Source organism: Stenella coeruleoalba, assembly GCF_951394435.1.
Source record: "Stenella coeruleoalba genome assembly, chromosome: 13".
NCBI classification, from domain to species: domain Eukaryota; kingdom Metazoa; phylum Chordata; class Mammalia; order Artiodactyla; family Delphinidae; genus Stenella; species Stenella coeruleoalba.
Genome location: NC_137159.1, coordinates 80118574 through 80139561, shown reverse-complemented (window position 1 = coordinate 80139561; position 20988 = coordinate 80118574). Strand labels below are relative to the sequence as shown.

Here is a 20988-nt window from a genome sequence, read left to right as displayed (position 1 = left end):
AGTCTTTGGAAGGAGAGAAAAATTGTGCTGTCGGGTGAATCCAATAAATTGAAGTGTGGAAAGAATTAGGACTCTGTGGGTATGCTCAAAAGCTCATTCAAGTTTCTTGTCTTCTTAACACTTTTATGTTCCTAATGTTATGGAAATTTACTTCTAGCTTATAGTGATATTGCATAAAACTTCAAGATACTAGAGCAGGGTTTCATGTATGGTTTTTTGTTTGTTTGGGGGGACTCCAAACTGTTTTAGAAAATGTATATGAATTATTTCAGACATGGCATATTCTTTGGTGTTGGCTATAGTTCATACCACTGACTACTTTTTTCACCTAATACTTTACTACTTTGAAAACCTGTCACTATAAGAAGTAGAGGAGAGGCAATTATAAGGGGAAAAAGGTAACAAAAATCCCCGGGATGCCATCTAAATACTATAACATATAAATAGATATTGCTTTTCAAAAATTAAAGCTGAAACTATTCATAGATTACTTGAAGATTTCTGAAAATTGAGAAATGTATCAGCAGTTTCTATACAAAACTCTACCAAATAACTGCCTTCAATTATTCCTGCAAAATATGTTTGGAGATTTGAAGGACTCACATTGATTAGAGAACATTCAAAGAAGTCTTTTAAAAAGAGATTGGGACTTATTCAGGACCTTATTAATTTAACCCTATCAATTTATGATTCTGACATTTGTTTGTCCCAAGAACAAAATCCATCTAAGTTTGTCTGTCTACATTATAAAACTTTTCTTATACATACAGTGGTATACTACCCCTTAAATATGAAATTACACTGATAAATGTGGCATTCTCTTATGAAATTAAAAAAAAAACAGCATCCTATTATCCCAATCTGACAAGTCAGTCCTCATCTACCTTATCCTCAGCAGCATTAAGCATTTTTCAACTCTCCTTTCTGAAACAATTTCTTCTCTTAATTTATGCAAACTCATTCTTTCATTTTGTTATTGTTATTGTCTGTCTGTTTTTCTCTGTACTTTTCAGGCCACTTACTGCTCAGTGTTCTTTTCTGACTCTTCTTCTAGCTGGATTAAACTCAGTCCAGGACCCTATTCTGTACTCTGTCCTATATTCTCCTTAGAAGATATTCACACTCATCTCCTTGAGGGCCATCTGTGCATATATGAGTCCTACAGTTATACTCGGCCTCCCTTTGAATGATGCTCCCATGTGGCCTTCTTACTTTCATTTCTCCTTGGTGTCTCAGTAGCATGCCATGCTTAACAAGTTCAGAATGATTTACTGATTTGCTGCTATCTTCAAATCTATTTCTCCTCTTATGTCGCTCATGCCATATGTATTTATTTCTCTCTATCTTTAGTATTGCCATCTTAGTTTAAGCCACTATTAGCTCTTACCATCCTAATGTATTTGCAAAAGTCTACTAATTTGCTTCTTCTTCTTCCCTTGCCTTTTTGCGTTCTATGAAAAATTGTCAGAGAGATACATACACTTTTTTAGTGATTCCCTTTGACCTTAAAATAAATAAGAATCCCTTAATATAGCCATTATGGAGTGAACTGTGTCCCCCCCGACAAAAAATATATATATATTAAGTCCTAATCCTTAGTAGCTCAGAATGTAACCATATTTGAAAATAGGTCATTGCAAATATAATTAGTTAAGTTGAGATCATACTGGAGTAGGGTAGGCCCCTAATGCAATATGACTGGTTTCCTTATGAGAAGTCGGCCATGTGATGAGACAGAGTCACAGAGGAAGAACACCATGTACAGACAGAGGCAGAGATCGGAAAGATTCATCTACAAGGCAAAGAACACCAAGTATTGCCAGTCACCACCAGAAGCTAGGAGAGAGTCATGTAATAGATTCTCCCTTCATACCCTCAGAAGAAATCAATCCTACAAAAACCCTGGATTTCAGACTTCCAGCCTCCAAAACTGTGAAATAATAAATTTTTGTTATTTTAAGTCACCCAGTTTGTGATAGTTTGTTCAGCAGCCCTAGGAATCTCATGCAGTGGCTTAAGATTCTTCATAATTTACAGTTTCCACCTTCCTTTTCAGAACTCATCTTGTGTTACTTTCCTCTTCTTCCTCTGTTTCAGCTATAGTGACTTTCTTTAAAACTATTTCTCACCTTGGGGCATTTGTCTAGGCTTCACATTCCTATCCCACAGGCTCTATTCTCCACTGTTGGACTCATGCAGATGTTACCTTAAATGTCACCTCTTCAGAAAGGCCTAGAATTCTATGTTAACTCTGTTTTGATAAAGTGACTTATTTTGTAATTGAACGTTTATTTTTCTATCAATTGAATGTCTTTCTCCCTTGATGTATTTGTTTAATGAGTAAAGAGACTCTGTCTTGTCACCCTGTAGAGCCGGCATTTAGCATAGGGCCTGGGAAGTAGGCCTTACTCAGTTGAGGAATATACGGAAATAAGTTAAGCCATTTAAAAATAGATTTGGAAAAGTTAGTGGGAAGCTAGTTGCAGAAGGCAATGTTATGCTGAGTGTTTTTCAATAAACAATGACTGCCATCCCTTGTAACTGCTCTCTATTTACAATCAAGTCTTCCTGAGGTGAGTATAGATGTAGAAAAATTAGTAGCTCACCAAGTGCCCATTGCCTTTGACCTCAGAATAATAGCCATCTGAGTCTAGTGTCACTGACCACACCTCTGTCCTTTTCTCAGCTACAACTAAAGATGTGTACCTGATTGCCTTGATCTATGCTCACTGCAAAATTATCACATCTGATGTGCTTTCGAAACTAAGAATTCTAATTTAAGAACTGAAATCCTTTAAATTCAAATTATTTAAGCATAATCTCTGTCACTAATAATTTTTTACCTTAAAATAAACTTTAAGGCCTCAAGGCCACAGTGCTCATACTGATAATATAGAGATGGTAAGAGCTGACATCTTTTCCTCTCAGGATTGGTGTGAGTATCCATCAGTAGTTAAAAAGGCAGTCTCATTCCAAGTATTCAGTTTTGTATAAATCAAATAGATTTGGTATCAAAGAAATCTTAATGTGTAAACAGTAAAAAAATGTGGCTAAATAGTAAAACAATATTTTTTCTAATCTAATATAGTCAGATACATTGTATTCCCATGAATTTTCTGTTCTGCAGAAATTTCTTAGATACTCCCATATACAATTTCAGGCTGCTATTTTTACTTATCTATTAAGTGATAGTTATCTTCACAAAAATTATCTCTTCTTAACATAAAAGGAAGCTTTCAATTCCATAAAACAGCATATAACCTGAGAAATATAGTATTTACAGGTTCATCTACAGACATGTTCTTTCTCAGAAAGTTCTGGAATCCCATAATCTGCCTGTAACCACTCATCCCTTTTTACCCACTCTGTCACTACTTCTATACTTTGGGGAAACAAAAAATGAGTAACATAGACTCTGTAACTCTGTGCAGTTCAAACTTGGTGTGACTTATAAATCAACTCAGTTTAAGGAAAATTGATAAATGCTATTCAATGAAAAGACATAGGCTATTTTACATAAACAGATCTCGAAAGGTTGTGGCTCAATGATTTTTCTGAGGATTAAATGAAATCATGTGTATAAAGTTCTTAGCATAATCCTTCCTCACAATAAGCACATAATACGTAGTAGCTCATTTATTCTTCTCAAACTTATAGCATGAACTCCTAGGATAAACAATTCTTTGTTAGATATATAGAAAGTTCAAGGAAAAAATATGGCATTTCTTTCTAAAGTACCAACTTTTCCTGATGGTAGGCAATATAAAATATTAACCATGTATTAATTTAGACACATGATATACTATAGTAGAAAATTTACATTTTTAAGCACAATGACTTATGGATTTTAATAAAGCTGGGTAGTACACAAAGAACAGAGATTTTGAAGTCAAATACCTCAATTTATAATGTAATAGACATAGAACTATGGCAAGATTTTTTTTATCATCTTATATGTGTCAATATAATAGAGATACTAATAGCTGTCTTGGAAGACTGTAGTGACTTAAAGTATTTTAAAAAGCCTAGAATTATGCCTGTCACATAGTAGGTGCTTAAAAATATTAGATATTACTACTCTTTAACTTCCTCTTGGGGTAAGATTCTATATATTTATAAAAATAAAAATGTTAAAAATACAGCTGTGAACTGTTCTAATTGCTTACTATTGGGAATACATTTCCTTCACTATTGAGTAAGCTTTTAAAATAAAAACTTCTTGTTCCTCCATTTTTTTAAATTTATATATCTGGGGTCAGACAGGAGGTTGTTACTACAGGGACCTTTATTCCCCCAGTGTGGAGAAACAAAAAGGTAGAGGTTTTAAGAATTGTTTAATAACAAATGTATAATATGAATGCTCTGCTTCCTAAAACTGATTTAATTTTCTTTTAATGTGCCTGAAACTTTGCCAAGATTTAAACTGAACTCTTTAATTTGATTTTGTTTAAAGGTTTTGATATTTTCCATCACAGATTCATTTTTTAAAAGTTTAGGACCTACGCATCAAATTAATGCTTTTGGCACTACCTGTGCATGAAGATTTGAAGACCAATTCATTAGAAATACCTCAGATCTCTCAGAGTATTCATATCCTGCAAATCACTGGGAAGGGTCATTTGGCCATCTTATAGAGAGTATAAATCCAAGTTAAAAGATCCCCTTGGCGACTTCTCTGGTGGCACAGTGGTTAAGAACCCGTCTGCCAATGCAGGGGACACGGGTTCGAGCCCTGGTCTGGGAAGATCCCACATGCCATGGAGCAACTAAGCCTATGTTCCACAACTACTGAGCCTGCACTCTAGAGCCTGCGAGACACAACAACTGAGTCCGCAAGCCACAACTACTGAAGTCGGCGTGCCTAGAGCCCATGCTCTGCAACGAGAAGCCACTGCAATGAGAAGCCCACGCACTGCAATGAAGATGCAACAAAGCCAAAGATAAAAATAAACTAATTAATTAATTTTTTACAATTTAAGAAAGAAAAGATCCCCTTGGAATCCATTCATTCTTTCAGTTTTAGGCAGCTGGCTATGTTAGAAAGAACACCAGCCCTGAGACAAAAGACTTGGGATGGATGGTCACGTCTTTTAGACCTCTCACTCCCAGAAGTTAAATTACCCATGAAATAAGTAAAAAGGTCTACTCTTTCCTAAGGGGTTGTCATTGTTAAACGACACAATGTATTTCACGGTTTGCAAAATGCATAAAAGTGAAAGCCATTCACTACACAAATATTTGTTGAAATTTACTATGGGGAGACCCTGGGGGGAAATACAGACACAATTTATGGTTTCATCCAATCTGTGGTCTAGCGTAATAGGTAACAATCGATGAAAACTTAGGCTACATGTTAGAAAGTGATGTATCCTGAAGAATGTAGTGACCAGACAAGTTATACTACTGTAATGCCACATTTAATATGTAAAACTTGATTGTTTTTCAAGTTGATTTTATAAGTTGCTTTTAATTATGTAAAAAAACCCACACCAAATAAATATTCAAAAAATATATAGAGCATAATAAAACCAAAATACTAATACTTAATGTCTTTAAAAGTGTATATAGATTTTTTTTCTTTATTCTTTGCAATTCTTTTTTAACAGTCTAATAATAACCTTTTCCTCCTTGCCAACATTTCCTTAGGCATACCTACTAGGAGACACACAGGTAAAGAACCCAGTGAGTACAGAGAAGGTACGTAGAGTTTCTGGTTTGGAAAAAAAAAAAACTAGGGCAGGTTTAATGGCATTTATGCTGGAATTTAAAGGAAAGGTGGGATTTGCAGATGAACAGATGTTGGTGGTTTGAGCATATTTCTACAGGGACTGACAATGCAGCTATATATGATATCCCAAATCAGAGTTCTGTAAAAACTTGCCAAGGGAACCTGCCCAAAGACTCAGATTCCAAACTTGGTAGGGAAGGAAATTTTTTCCTACATGCCTTTTTTTTCTCTCTTTAATAATTTATTATTTTAAGACTTCAGAAATGGTCCCCTTACTTGTCCTCTGCTGTTTCATTCTTACCTCTATATAATCTGATATAGAGCAGCAATACACAACTTGAGGGGAGAGGAAAATATAATTTTTTTTAAAGAGCAGACATTGAATACATTTTCTAAAACACTGGAGGAGAATTTTTTTTTAGAAAATAAATGTACTTACCAATATTTAAGTAATATTCATTCTTTTACAGAACATTGGGAAACAGCACAACCTTTAAACAATGACCTATTATTCTATTAATTCTACCTTTAAATACATTTTCATCTTTACCCCAACTCTATATGCTATATAGTATTATTCACTTTATTTTACAGATGAGAAAAGTGAATCATGGAATGGTTAAGCTAAGGCTCCCCTAAGGTGATACTGGAGCTGAAACTGGCTGAGGAAGTAGAGTAGAAATATGGAACATAAGGCCACATCCTCTACAGAGCATTCGATAGCACAGTGAGTGTGCACTAAGAGTTTGATAAATGGATATCAAACCTTTTTCATGGTACTACGAATGTGATTCCAGAGAGTAGAAAAGCATGAGTTTTCAGTCAACCAGAATTGATTTCAATCACAATTTTCTGAGTTTGGAAGATTTCAACTTAATCTAAGATCAAGCTTCAACTTTTTCAACCTAAAATGGCACAATGATACTAGACAGAAAGTAGGGCTGTGAGGAGTCCATATAGTATCTGTAAATCCACAGCAGCAATATCTACATATACAACTCAGTAAATGGTAGATTTTAATATTGACATGCCCACCACTTGAGGCTAATTTTATTCTTTTTCTCACTGACTTGTGATGCAGAATCTCCAGGGTACCACTCTATCAAATCTATCCAAAATAGCTCATATTTTATGAGCAAGTGAAGTATAAAATCACTGTAATGCAAGAATCCCTCTGAAATTATTTGAGTGCATGTCAGATTCTCTTGTAGGCAGATCAATAATTAATATTTGAATAGTGCTTTGCAGTTTACAAAGAATCAGTAAGAGCAGCAATTGATAATAGCTGATAAGGCACCACCCACAGAGGAAGCTTCAGACCTTGGATTATTTCACTCAGCATCATATAATAACTCTGAGCAAAATCTGAGGGCGTTATACCAACATTCATAAAATTATTCTACAGAAAAATATGTTTTTACCTCCTGGAGAAAGTGAAAATGAATAAAAACGATTACTATTACTAATTCTTTACCAGACAGAATATTGCCAGACCGCTTTTTAGAGCAGTAAGAAGCAAGGAAAATAATGAGAATAAAATGAGTTCAGATACAGGTAGAATGCAAACATGATTTGTGATATAGGTAGGATGAATATCTATCTATCTATCATCCGTGTATCAATCATCTATCCATATTCATTTTCCATTCACAAAACATCACTAGGGTGAGAATTTCACTTTGCAATATTATGCTGCAAATGAACATCATGTTTCTTTTTTAGTGGATACCTTTTCTATTCCTAACCATTTGTCTGAAATAGTGGTTTGCAAACTTCGATGTGTCTCATGATCCTCTGGGGAGCTTGTTAAAGCACAGACTGCTGAGGCCAGTGCCAGTTTCAGATTCTGTAAATCTCAGGTGAGATCTGAGAATTTGCATTTCTAACTAGGTCCCAAGAAGTAACCATGCTGCTGCTCCTGGGAACATACTTTGAGAACTAGTAAAGGCCGCACTGAGGCTCAAAACCACTCTTCCCACAAAGAATCTTTTGATCACTCCTGGCCCCCTTAAAACCTTCCTCCTATGATGTTTTTTGCACATTACCAATTAAATTCATCACATTATAGGAGTGACAGAGGAGAGTGAAAGAAACAGTATGAAATGGGGAATAAATATTTGTTTGGACTTACCCAATAAGTAGCTATATCCTCATGGACAAGTTTCTTTCCTTCTCATTAAGGTTTCTTCCCTAAGGTTTTATCTTGTTCTTTTGCTTGAAATGCATTCCTCTGTTTCTTCATTTTGCTCGATTCTCTGTGTTGGTTTCTATGCATTAGATGGAACAGCCACCTCTCCCAGTCTTGAAGGAGTGGCCTCCTGCAAAAGATAAACCTTGTTTTTCAACGCTGTCCTAGCTTTGGTCGTCTCTCAAACCTTTGTGATTGTCCAAGCAGCCTATTTTATTTTAAATAGCTCCTAGTAGCTGAGGGTGTGCCAAAGCCTGTCAGTGTCCCAAAGTGGAGGACCTCAGTCAGCACTTAGATTCAGGCTGATTGGAGGCATGTAAAAGCTCTCTCCTGGGATTTACTGGTGCTCTGGAGCACAGCAGAGGGAGAGATGGAGGGAGGGAGACAGGAGGGAAGTTGGAAGATAGCACCTGCCAGAGGGGAAAAAAAGATTCCTCACTCCCAACTTTAGCAAAGCAGAGGGAAGCAGAAACTCAGAATATGTGTAAATCACCCATGCCCTTAGAGCCAGTAAGTAACCTGCTAGATTCAAATTCGGAACTACTCAGTTCTCAAATGAACTCTTCTCCATTCTAATTAGAACAGAGAGTAGAGTTGAGAGGTTGTACAGGTCACTACCACCTCTGAATTCTGTGGTCTTAATCATTTCAGATGATTAGTCTCATCTTTCAAATTTGAAGCTAAGTCTCCTGAAGTAGTATGTGTTAAAGCAAATGTTAATAATTTATTTGCTGTATTAAGGCCTATTCTGTGCCAGGTATATCATAGGAGATATACCTAATTTAATTTAATCCATACCTCCACAGAGAGGCCTCTGGTTGACCCGAATGAAAGTAGCTTCTTTCAGTTTCATTCTTTTATTACCATATTGTATTCTTCAAGCTGCACTTGACACTGTCATAATGTATAATGCTTATTGCTAGTCTATATTGTGTCTCTCTGCTTTGAATGGAAGCTTAATGAAATTAAAGATCTTATTTGAATTGTTTAATTTTTATCTTCCCCAGCTAGCATATAGTACCTTAGAACATAGTAATAGACAAGTAACTATTTGTTGAATAAATGTAGAGGATGTATATTATTCCCTCTTTATGACTATTTCAGCTAACAGTTAAGACATTATCTTAATGATACATCAATTCAGATTTATTTTTCCATTTGACCCCCAATGACCACGCGAGAAGCCTGCAGAGCTTCTCAGAGTCAATAAAGAAAAGTTTTATATCCAAAAGCATTGTCCTTAATGATACTCTACATCCTCACTCTCTTTCCATGAGCACCAAAATTCTAACTACAGTTGACCCTTGAACAACACGGGTTTGTGTTGTTCAATCCACTTATACGTGGATTTTTTTTCACTAGGTACATATTACAGTACTACACATGCATGGTTGATTGAATCTACAGATATGGAACTGCAGATATGGAGGGCTGACTATATTCTTGTTATGTATATATACATGTGAACTATTTTTATACGATTAAATATCTCACATTTTGAAGAAATTTGGCTTAAAAACACAGGTGATGACAAAAGATTTTCAATGAAGTTTTTTAGGAAGATTTTGAATTTGATATCATTGTTTAACTGTCAGTCTTCCACTAACAGAGGAATAAAGAACAGAGTTTGGCATCAGGAGACTTGGCATTAAACCTACTAGCTTGGATGGGCAGTATAATGTAGGGTTTAGACTGTTGCATCCCACCTCTGTCACTTACTACCTGCATGATCTCAGCCTATCCATTTAAATTACATATGCCTTGGTCTCTTTATCTTTAAAATACCACTGAAAATAAACGCTTCATCATATGTTCTAAGAATTGGATGGGGTGACGCATATAGAGTTTTGACACAATCTATACTTGACATATGGAAGTCTTACCTATAACTTTTCTTTCTCATTTTTCTTTTTCTTTAGAATAAGACACCTTTACCTTATCTTCACTGTTCTTTTATTCCTCTCATTTCAATTTTTAAAGAAATAATAATAATATAATGATGATAAAGAAATTAATAGTTTTTTCAAGGTGAAATCCAGTATTCAAATTCAGCTGTTAATCTCATCCTTTCCACCAAGATGGATGCTTCCTCATTTTATTCCTTGAAAACTGAAGCTGCTCTTTGTAAATACGTTCTACTTTATCAGGTAGGTTGGGCTCGTGAGCTGGTTAAACCTGATAGAGCTCACCAAAGGCTCTTGATTTTACCTGGCTTTCTTTATTACAATTATCACATGGAACAATACTGGTTAACGTCATCTCTCCTGGGTTGCAATTAGCTTAATCTCAAGTATACTTCAGCCTTTAGTGGGCTTTTGATCTAAGAATGTTATTTTGTTCAGGCCATCTAAATACTCATTGGTCTGAAAGATAACTGGCAACATTTATAATGGAGGTCACTCTTCTATTAATTTTAACTGTATTATGGCTTTTGATAAAGTGGGCAAAAGTGGATGTTAATCTATTTTGTACCTGAAAAAAAAATGCCTTCATGAGGACAAAGTGCCAGTGGGACAAACTATACTTTATTTTAAAATAAATAAACATGTTTATTTATTTTAAATAAATGTTTAAAGAATAAATATGTTTTCAGAATAAATCCCCTTGATATAATAATTACTTTTGGCATTTCTGACTCTTGTCTTTTAATGGGAAAATGAACATACTAGAGAAAATGAGCATCGTGAATTCATGAACCAACTTTTTACTCTCAGTGCGGAGGTGAGACTCCCATAGAGTCAGCAAGTAGTTATTGGCTGTGTATGACATACCAAGTACTGTGGTAGATCTAGGGCAGGGTTTCTCAACCGCAGCACACTGGACCTGTGAGTGAGGCAATTCCATCATGAGTGGTTGTACTCATAACATCATAGGCTGTTTAGCACCATCCATGCTCTCTACCCACTAGATGCCAATTTCACCTCCTCCTCTAGTTGTTACAACCAAAAATGTCTACAGATATTGCCACATGTCCCCTGAGGGCAAACTTGCTCATGGTGGAGAACCATTAACTTAAAGTGTATAGAGATTAATCAGACAACTCTTGCCCTAAATATATGTATCAATTTATCTAGAAACACATGTAATTAGAAAATTCATATTCATAATTTCCATGCATATATCTGTATGAGAGTAAATAGAGTATAAACTTATATTTAAGGCATTACCTGCAACATTATCTGTATTAGCCAGAAGAAAAAATAATCTCAACTTTCTAGAAGAAGGAAGAAAACAATTTGTATCTCAATTGTTTTCTATATGAGTTTACTATATGTTAGGCAACACGCTAGATTTTGTCACATATATTAGTACATTTTTTCATGAACATTCTATGTTTTATTATTTTTTTCTCTATTTATAACTAAGAAAACCATTAACATTGTTAATCATGTGTTCGAGTAAACACAACACACTGTTGTCAGAGCTTGACTTCTAATTCAGATTTGTCTGATTTCAAACATTCTGCTTTTTACACAAAAATCACAAAAGAAAAGTGTTTAAGAAACAAAGTTAAAAAAAAAGAAAATGTTAATACAATAGGTTAAAATATAAACTATTTGGAAAAACTATGAGAAAAAGGAGTTTTTTAAGTTTAAAAAACAAAATATGCAAAGATATGTTGACTATGATCACAATCAAAGGAATCGATGTCAACATGGGTATAAAGTGTATATGGAACACATCGGACTTGAATGGTTCATGCAAAAACAATCACTTCTGGTTAGTGGGGCTATGAGGTGATATTGTAATGAGGAATTATTATATTTGCTGTTTTTAACAGCTAATATAAAACACATTATAAAAAGCATTTATGTGGAATCTAAGTGTACACTTTAAAGTCAGAGATTTATTTGACTTTGAAAGAAAAAAGCAGGCTGGATTTTAATAGCTCTTTTGCTCTGAGAAAGTAAAGTGCTTTGCTGACCTCTGAGAATATAAAGCACTTCAGACTAGGAAGAGAATGAAGAGAAAATAAATCGCTGCCACCCTGTGAGAGTGTGTGGATGGGGCATGTGGACTGACTCACACAAGCATCAATACATGGGAGATGGACACAGCAGGAAGAGATGCTCTGGAAACCTGTCAGCCAGAGGCAGAACCACACATGGGCATGACCTACAAGGACTTAGATTGCAGTAAGTGGGCAATTATTTTCTGACTTTTAAAATGCCACACATGTTTTTTTCTCAAGAAAATATTTACCTTTGAACTACTGAACTGTTTCAAAGAAATATAGATTCAGAACTACAGTAATCCAGTTCAATCTTTTGTTACAGACAAGGCAATGCATACCAAGGAGAAATATCCCCAAATTCAGTGAAAAAGTTTGCAAGAAGACAGTATATTTAAATCAACGTGAAAAACATTTTTGTGGGAAATAGTTCCTTTGTGTATTGCCTGCACGTTTTGCTCTTTTAGCTCTGTTTCATTTCCTTCACTGTAAACATTTATCATCCACCATGTCATATTCTTCATAAATTGCTAGGGAAACAGAAGTAAATACATAGCTCTAAAGCTCACTTCCTCCAGTGGCGCTGGGGTAACAGTGATCATAAAGTGAGGAGGCAGCTCTAGGAAGGTTGGAGGGCTGGTAACAGGGAAGGCTTCATCTAAAAGTTTAATTATAAGGAGAGTCAACCAACCAGACTATAGATAACAGATATTCCAGACAGAAGAATTAGCATCGAAGGATAGGCTGTCAGGGTGGACTCAATTGTAAAAGGTTCAAAATCAGAGAGCAAACTCTGTGTCATAGACAGTCTTTCAAAGATCTGACCAAGAAGGATGATATTTTAGGACGAGAATCATGCAACAAATCTTGGGCTAAGGACTTCTTGTAAATTATTAATTCTCCATAGTAACCTGCCAGGTAGAGATTTCTGTCTTCATTTTAAAGGTGAGGAAACCAAAGCCCAGAGAAGTGACTTGCTCAAGGCTCTGAAGTGCTGAAGCTTGAATAATACTCAAACTTATACAGTGCAAGATGATTTCTAAATGGCTTCCAGTATACCACACTGAGCAGAGATGTCTCTTACCCCATCCATTCCCATGTGGTCATTTAAACACAATAACTTGCACTGTTAATTTTGGTCATTTGATTTCAGTTCATAAAAACTCTAGGGCAAACAGGCAGTTCCAAAGGAGAGAACTGCAGGCTGAACACAATTAGCTTAAAAGAATAGAAAAAAGGTTTTGGAGTCTGCCTGGGATATGCCTATGTATCTTTAATATTAGAAGATAGCTGTGGGACCAGCAAATGCTGGAGAATTCACATAGTATGTTTGTCATAATCCCATCCTACTCTCTAACTTTAATGGTTCTGTGTATCAAAAATCTGTCCACAAGAAAACTCTCAACAAATTCTTGTGTTTTCCCCAGGGCCTACAGCATAAGTAAGCTGCAGAAGCCCTTGCATGGCTCAGGAAGTCATCCACAATCTAGCTCCTACCTGTCCTTGAACTTCATCTCCTCTCTCTTGCCCCTTATGCTTTATATGCTTCAGATATATAGATTATCTGTAGCTTCTCCAACATGCAATACTCTCTCAGGTCTCTGCACCTCAAAAAAGTTTTCTCTAACTGGAAGCTCATCTTTTTTGTTTGTTGGCCTGGAAAACATCCACTCATCATTCAAGTTCCAAGCTAAACTCTATCCCTACTATGACACCTTCTCTGTTTATCCCCTTAACAACAATCAAGTAAATTTCTTTGATGCTTTCTAGCTTGTAGACACCTCCACTAGCTTGTAGACACCTCCACTAGCAAAAGTATTTCATGGTGTTGAAATCATTTGCTTGCTTGTTTTTTCCCCCACTAGACTATACAACCCTATTTCATTGTGCTTCTTTTCATCTGTGAATTTTAACATCAACACAATGAGGGACTCATGGTATATATTTATGACGATTAATTTTGTGTGTCAACTTGGTTAGCCCATAGTATCCAGATATTTAAACATTATTCTAGATGTTTCTGTCAAGGTATTTTTTTAGTTGAGGCTAACATTTAAATCAATATACTTTAAATAAAGTATATTACCCTCCATAATATAGGTGGGCCTCATCAAATCAGTTGAAGGCCTTAATAGAGAAAAAGACTGACTCCTCCAAAAAAAGAATGAATTCTGCCAGCAGATGACCTAAGGACTTGAACTGCAACATCAACCCTTCCCTGTGTCTCCAGTCTTGTTAACCTCCCCTGCAGATTTAGAACTTCCCAACCTCCACGATTGCTTGAGCCAATTTCTTAAAATCAATCAGTCAATCAATCAATCTTCCTCTCTCCTCCCTCTCTTCCTCTCACTCTACTCTCTCTCTCTCTCTCTCTCTCTCTCTCTCTCTCTCTCTCTCTCTCTCTCTCTCGTCCCACATCCTATTGATTCTCTTTCTCTGAAGAACCTGGACTGATACAATGCTGAATGGATTTGTTAAAAAAAAATTAATTGATAGAATCTTCCTCTTCCTACACTGGTTTTCTTTTGTCTGTAAATAAAGAATAATGTGTACAACTGAATAAGCTTTAGAATTTATACTAATAAAAGCTCTGATGGTTATTATAGGGGAAAGGTTTTCATTAGTAATTACTTCTACAAAAGAAACTATTAACTCCCAAATGTCCCAAAATTCCATCCTCACTAGGAAGACATATTTTCATATATTTCAATTCCTCTATTAATTATTATTTGAAAACTGACTTAGAATCAGAAGATCTGGGGTCTGACATAAGCTCTGCCACTCAGGAGCTGGAAGATCTTGGGCAATATCACTCAACCTCTTTGACCCTCAGTTTTCTCACCTGTGATTTGTGTACTTTCAGGTGACTTGATGTCACCTACTTCTATGAAAGAGAGGAAATTTAAGTGGAAGAAAAGCATGATTTAGACACAGAGACATAAGGTTTGAATTCAGGCTTGTTAACTTGTTGGTCATGCATTTCTGAAAAATGTTGTTCACCTCTCTGTCTATCAGCTTCCTCATCTATACATGGAGATAATTGCATTTGCCTCAATGTATTGTTACTCGAATACAGTCTGGTGCTGCAGACATAGCTAAGGCTTGAAATGAAATAATCAGGGATACACTTGAATTGCTCTTGAGTCTAGAGGGAGTGTTTCTTGTTAGTGCCCAGATAGTCATGACAACTCTGTGCAGGGAAGTGAGTTGTTTCCCAAGTCTGCACTATGCAGGAAATGAGCCTTCCTACCAAAGGAATTTTAAAATATTCCTCACATTATCTCAAGAGCGAAGGGTCCTCACAGAGTAAGTGCACACACCATGAGCATGCAGATACACAAGTAAGATGTCCAGGTAGGAGATGCAGAGAGGCTGCTCTTCACAGCCTGGTCTGCACACTGAAGACCAGTGATTCGGACATTGACAAACGTACCCTAGAAACGTAGGTAGAACTTTGTACTTCAGGACTGTTCTTTGGGAAGTCACATAATCCAGGGCTAAGGGTCTCATCTGTTAGTGATAGCGCTTGAACAAGATGAACAGATGGGCACTCACAGAAAATCTTTGGACTGGACTAAAACATGTAACCAGACACTTCAAGAGAGTAGCTAATTCTAAGAAGGACTGTGAAGTTTCATTGTTAGCCACTACCAATTCTTAAAGTTTATTTTATATTCATGTGTACATCTAATTATATTTTTTTCAAGATAAAGTTTCAGCCCTTAGTAACACATTTTTCATCATCAGAAAATACTGAGTGTAGGGGGCTCTTACAATGTTAAGACTAAAGTGATGGATCACATGGTACCACCTAATTATACAAGCCAGGATTCTGGTGATCAGTGTCTAAACTGCTTCCGAAATATAATGCCGACTAAACCAGGTATATATTTTATTAGTAGTAGTAGTAGCAGTTGTTGTCATATTAAATTTTTGAAGGGTAGAGGTGTTGTATGAGCCATAAGGAAATTATCATGTATAGATATTTTCAAAGTAAAAATTGCATAGGACAAAGTTAAAGAAGTAAGGTAGATTTACTCAAGGCTGTTGCAATAGAGAGATGACAGAACTCAGCCTGAGCGCAAACTGGGGAATTTTAAGAGCTGGAATTACAGGCCATCTTTGTTTGCTAATTGGTATTACTCAAAGGAAAAGTGAACTTTCTAATATCTTCCTGATAGGAAGTTGTTTTAGAACTTGAAGCAAAGTGCCAACTGAAGTTCATCTCCTAACTTCCCACAGAAGCTAGGAAATTGGGGCACTGTCTTCCTTGATGATCATATTTCAAGGGCATGGCTCCCAGGCCCTTGAGAAAGATAGTCTTGGGTTATGAATATGGCAAGAAGGTTTTTAAAAGATTTACATTTCTAAGGGGTAGAAACAAAATATGAAGTTCCAAGTTGTCTAAAGTAAACGCTCTAAGGAAAGGGAGGTCAGGGCCTAAAACCTTGTCCAAAGTTTAGTCAAGCTGAGGGTAACAGCAGGACCATCTTGGTAAACATGTAGATCACAGGACATCCTCAATGCATTTGAGCTCTCATGATTAATACGCTCATCATTATCCGTGCTCTATGTTTTTCCATTTGGAATTTGCCTTTGTACACTTTCTCAAAGGGAGGTTGTTAACTGTTTAAAAATATTTTTCTTGTGCTTCAAAAAATAAATGCCTCTCCTCTCATGAGATCAATAATTCATTATATTAGTTGTCTCCTTTCTCACTTAAAAAAACTAATTTTTCACTGCACTTTACACTTGAAAGGATTTCAACATTAAAGTTTGAAACTTTCCCTCACATCAGTTTTATTTGCTCTAATTAAAACAAGATTAGCTGACTTTCACAAGTCATTTACAAAATGTACAACTGCATTCTGAGAACTTATCTAATTATATAGACAACATGGGAAATTGCAAGAAGATACTGAAATTTAATATTTTCTTTACACTACTGTCTTCAAAGCTTCATTAATGAATGGTTATTAACATGTTCTCTGTGAATCAGAATCTTGTTATCTTTCATTTTATCTTTTTAACTGAACAACAGAGCTTCCTAAAAAACACAAACAATTAAAATGGAAGCATTGGGAGAGAGAATCAGCACTATAAGAAAGTGCTCTGTTCTGGATTCTTTTACAGACATACATGATTTTATTTAATCCACGTGGCTATACAGTTGACTGGGTGCATTATTCTCATTTCACAGATGAGAAATTTGAAGCTCAGTGATGTTAAATAACCTAACCAAGCACAATAATCTAGTAAATAAAGAAAAAAGAATCAAATCTCTGACCCTAGTCTGTCATCTATAACTCCCATATACTTATCATTATCAATAAGAAGTAGGTACAGAAGAGGACTTGGTGAGTCATTTTGGAAAATCATATTAAATATTAGAATATACATTTCTACTTGGCATATGGAAAATATATTTAAAATATAAGTGGTAGAAAGTAAAGTTCCAAATGAAAAATTCAAAGTAAAACTCTTCTCATTTGAAGGACAAGTAATCTCATTGAAGAAAATAAGAGAATCTTGTTTTGTTAGGGCTGGGAGATACTCACTTTTCTATAAAGGAAAAATATTAGAAAATATAGAGACCTTTCCCTATACTGTGAAATTGTTTGATATTCCATTTTGGAAGAGGCGGTACAATTTTTGAAAACAAAGATCGCCATGAAGTGAACAAGTAGAAGGTAACGCAGCACTGGATTCGAGAGTTGGCAACTTGGGAGGCGGGCACAGAAAGTTCAGATCTTGGAGAAATGGAAAAAAAGAAGAGATTCAACAGTGAGAACCTATAACTTCCCCCTGTAAGCCACAGGCTCCTTCATTCTTGGAGGGAGATGGGGAGAGAGGGAGAATGTGGGGACTCTGTCTCTCCCTAGAACATACTATAGCAGAACCCTACCAGCGCCAACAGTCTGAATGACCCTGGAAGCAGATTACTCCCCAGAGCCTCGGAGAAGAAAGCAGCTCTGCCAACACCTTACTTTTAGTCTGGTGAGCCCTATATGCAATTAAACCTACAGAACTGTGAAATAATAAGTTTGTGTTGTTTAAACCACTAAATTTATGGAGATTTGTTGTGGAAGCTATAGAAAACTAATATACCACATTCATCTGAGTTCATCTGTGCACTACTGCATATAACTTAAAAAAAAATGTTTCCTGAATTTGTTTATAGTTGCTATGCTAGATAATGCTATTTCTCATCTCCTCTTCTCAGTTAAATTGAGACTTCGTCAGAGATACAGACCCAGACTGATTTATTACGGTTGGTATACAGTACGAGTGACACAAAACTTTTCTCAGATCTGGCTCCATCACTCTTGGGTTTTTCAAGACTATGAAAATCAGTGGATTTCGGTTCCCAGTTTCTGTGTGTATAAATGTGGGTGTAATTGTGAATATCTGCTCTTCAAAATGAAAGTAATGTATACCACGTACCTATATTCATGTGATGGGTGTAGTGCCTGGTGCACCATGTTTCCTGATGACTATACTGTGGGACATGCACCTAGAAACCCTGGCTCCTCAAAGCAGGGCAGCTTCACTGTGAATGTGGGAAGTGAAACACTTTACCCCAACACCCACAATAATTCCCCTTGTCATCTAATTTTTAAAAATTATTGTTTAAAACAGGCTGCATTTCCACTACTTCCACATTCTGATGCTAACAGATTGTTTCCTATATAACTGAAAAGTGATTCTTCACTGAACTACCCATTAACTGTGCTATTTTCTTGAGACTGCTCACAAAATCAATAAAGCTGGAGTTTGAGAAAGAGTGATAATAAATTCTATCACTCTCTCAGGCTTTAAGTGACGGATTCCTGTTAGATATAACTATGGATTGAAGGCACTAAATGCTGTCTTGTGCATTTTATCTGACTTTGTGTTCATACAAATTGAAAGTAAGCAATATCAAGGTGTCTGTTCCCCAAAATAAAAGGAGAGATATAAAAGAGAAGACAACTGAGTTGAATATCAAAACTGAATGACCCCATGAAATACATGTATATTTCAGTCAAGATTTTATGGAAAAGGAAATCTGAGAGAATATCTATTTTCTGCTATGTAATAAATGCTTAGGGTATACAAAAAGAGACAGATTGCCCTGGGCAGACTTGGAGCAATAATTGTGTGCATGCATAATTACCAAGCTAAAGAGAAAATTTTAACTAAAGCATGAAATTTCAAAGACAAATAACTTTCTGCACTACTGGGACTATCTTCAGTAATTTCTAAAACTCGATAAACTCGGCAAATGGATTTAATGAAGTCAATATTACTACCCTTCCCCAAAATTAGGCATGTTCAACTAAAGAAAAATTTGATGATTAATTTTTGGTTAACTCTTGGCTTTCTATCTTTTGCATCCTTTTACCTTCAACCTTTTAGGGTTTTATCATATTTTTTTCCTTTACCAGTTAGAAAATTATAAATTGATATCTAATATTTTAGTGGTTACTGCAGAAATTCTGACATATGTTCATATTTACACAATACCTAAATTTAAAAATAAAATGTAAATAATAATTCCTAACTTAAATCAATACAATAAATCTTCTGCTTTGAAGTTCAAGAAGCTTAAACATCCTTAATTTAAATTATCCATTTCTTAAGTGGGATCTGGGATCTGACTTCCTTTATTCCTTACAAATTAAATATTATGAAACAGTTAGTGAAACACATTAACATTAATGAAAAATAAACAAGAATTTAAAACTGTACACGCCAACCATATTTACTTGCCAGATTCTGCCCTCAGCCTATAAGTCTGCAATCTCTGATTTATGAGTTTCTTTAATAAGGCTTTTAAGGTAATAAAATATCAGTTGGGGAGAACTGAAGCTAAATACAAATTAACTGTATACTTTTCACCAAATGGTTAATTGAAACAAATTTTATAGTGATGGCATCTACCAGTACAGCTATAATTAAAGTAAAATTCTAGTGGAATTAGCTGTTCTTCAAAATGAAGTACTTTGTAAATTCACATATGGTTAAGGAAAATATTTCAATTTTGGTTAGTACAGTTTCCCTGCTCTAAAATTTAACGATGCATTGGAAACGGTTTCAATGAAAGCTTTATTTGCAAAATCCTTCAATTACAAATTTTACTGGCATTTTGGTAGCAAAAATAGAGAGTCATTTTTGTAAATATTTTACTCCTTGAATACAAAAATTATATCAAAGTACAATTAAAACTAGACGAAGATTTTTAAGTTAGAAATTGGAACTTTCTCACTTCATTCACACAATCAGCAAGGATTTGCCTACTGGAGTAATACTTCATTAACTGCCAGTGGCAATGAAGCAGGTAAGTTGCTCTGCCCAGACAGTGCATGTGATGTCCAAAAAATTACCTAAATTTACTAACCCTCATTTTTGTCATCTAAGATAGAGATAATGACACTTTTCTGTCACTGGCAAAGCCTGCCAACAATTCCTGGGACGTAATCATAGAATCTGGGTAATAAAGTCTAACCTTTTTTTCCCTTTTGTTTGGTCTCGTTTCACTTACTCATAGCAGGGGTCGCGTGCTGAGGCCACACATCAGCCCTTCAGACCAGCGTTCCTCTTGTGAAAGGGCCGCGCGCCACACTTCAGCTTCGTGTACCCCGCACAGGAGCTCCGAGACAACACTGCAGTTCAAGATGGCGGCGGCAAGCTGCGGGCCGAGAGGCTGCACCCGGCACTGCGATCTGGAGCAGCTGCGCCAGACTCGCGAGAACTCCGCAGCTGCGCAGGACTCGCGAGAACTCCGCCGCGCCCCGCTCCCCGCCGGAGAGAATCCTCGAGAGCAGCCCCTCCCACCGCCTGTCTGGAAGGACCTGTGCTCTAGAGCTCGCACCTCTCCTTGCTTTGATCAAAGAATGAAGCTTTTCTTTGCTTCTGAACTGAATTAGGCCTCCTATTGGCTCCAAAGACACGGAACAGAGGGATTCCTGTTGGGGATTGACTTGAGAAGGTCGGTAACATTTTCTTAAACATTTTGCTACCTTGTAGCGTACCGAAGAGAAGTGCTCTCACAGAAAAATCACAAATAAATGTTAGCTCATATGATTATTTGCCATATTCCATGTAAGTAGTAAACTCTTCTTGGATAAGTTGCCTTCT

The 20988-nt window shown here is 36.0% G+C and overlaps 1 long non-coding RNA gene across 1 annotated transcript in view; it reads right to left on the bottom strand.

Moving 5' to 3' along the window:
• The window catches only part of LOC307196412, a 290432-nt gene extending 269904 nt beyond the window's left edge, over window positions 1-20528 (bottom strand). Inside the window, exons 1-2 of the long non-coding RNA XR_013831130.1 lie at window positions 20393-20528; window positions 7860-8046 (exon numbers count right to left, since the gene is read on the bottom strand). This is a non-coding gene — a long non-coding RNA (uncharacterized lncRNA). The remainder of the gene's footprint in view (window positions 1-7859; window positions 8047-20392) is intronic.
• Window positions 20529-20988: the final 460 nt, after the last annotated feature.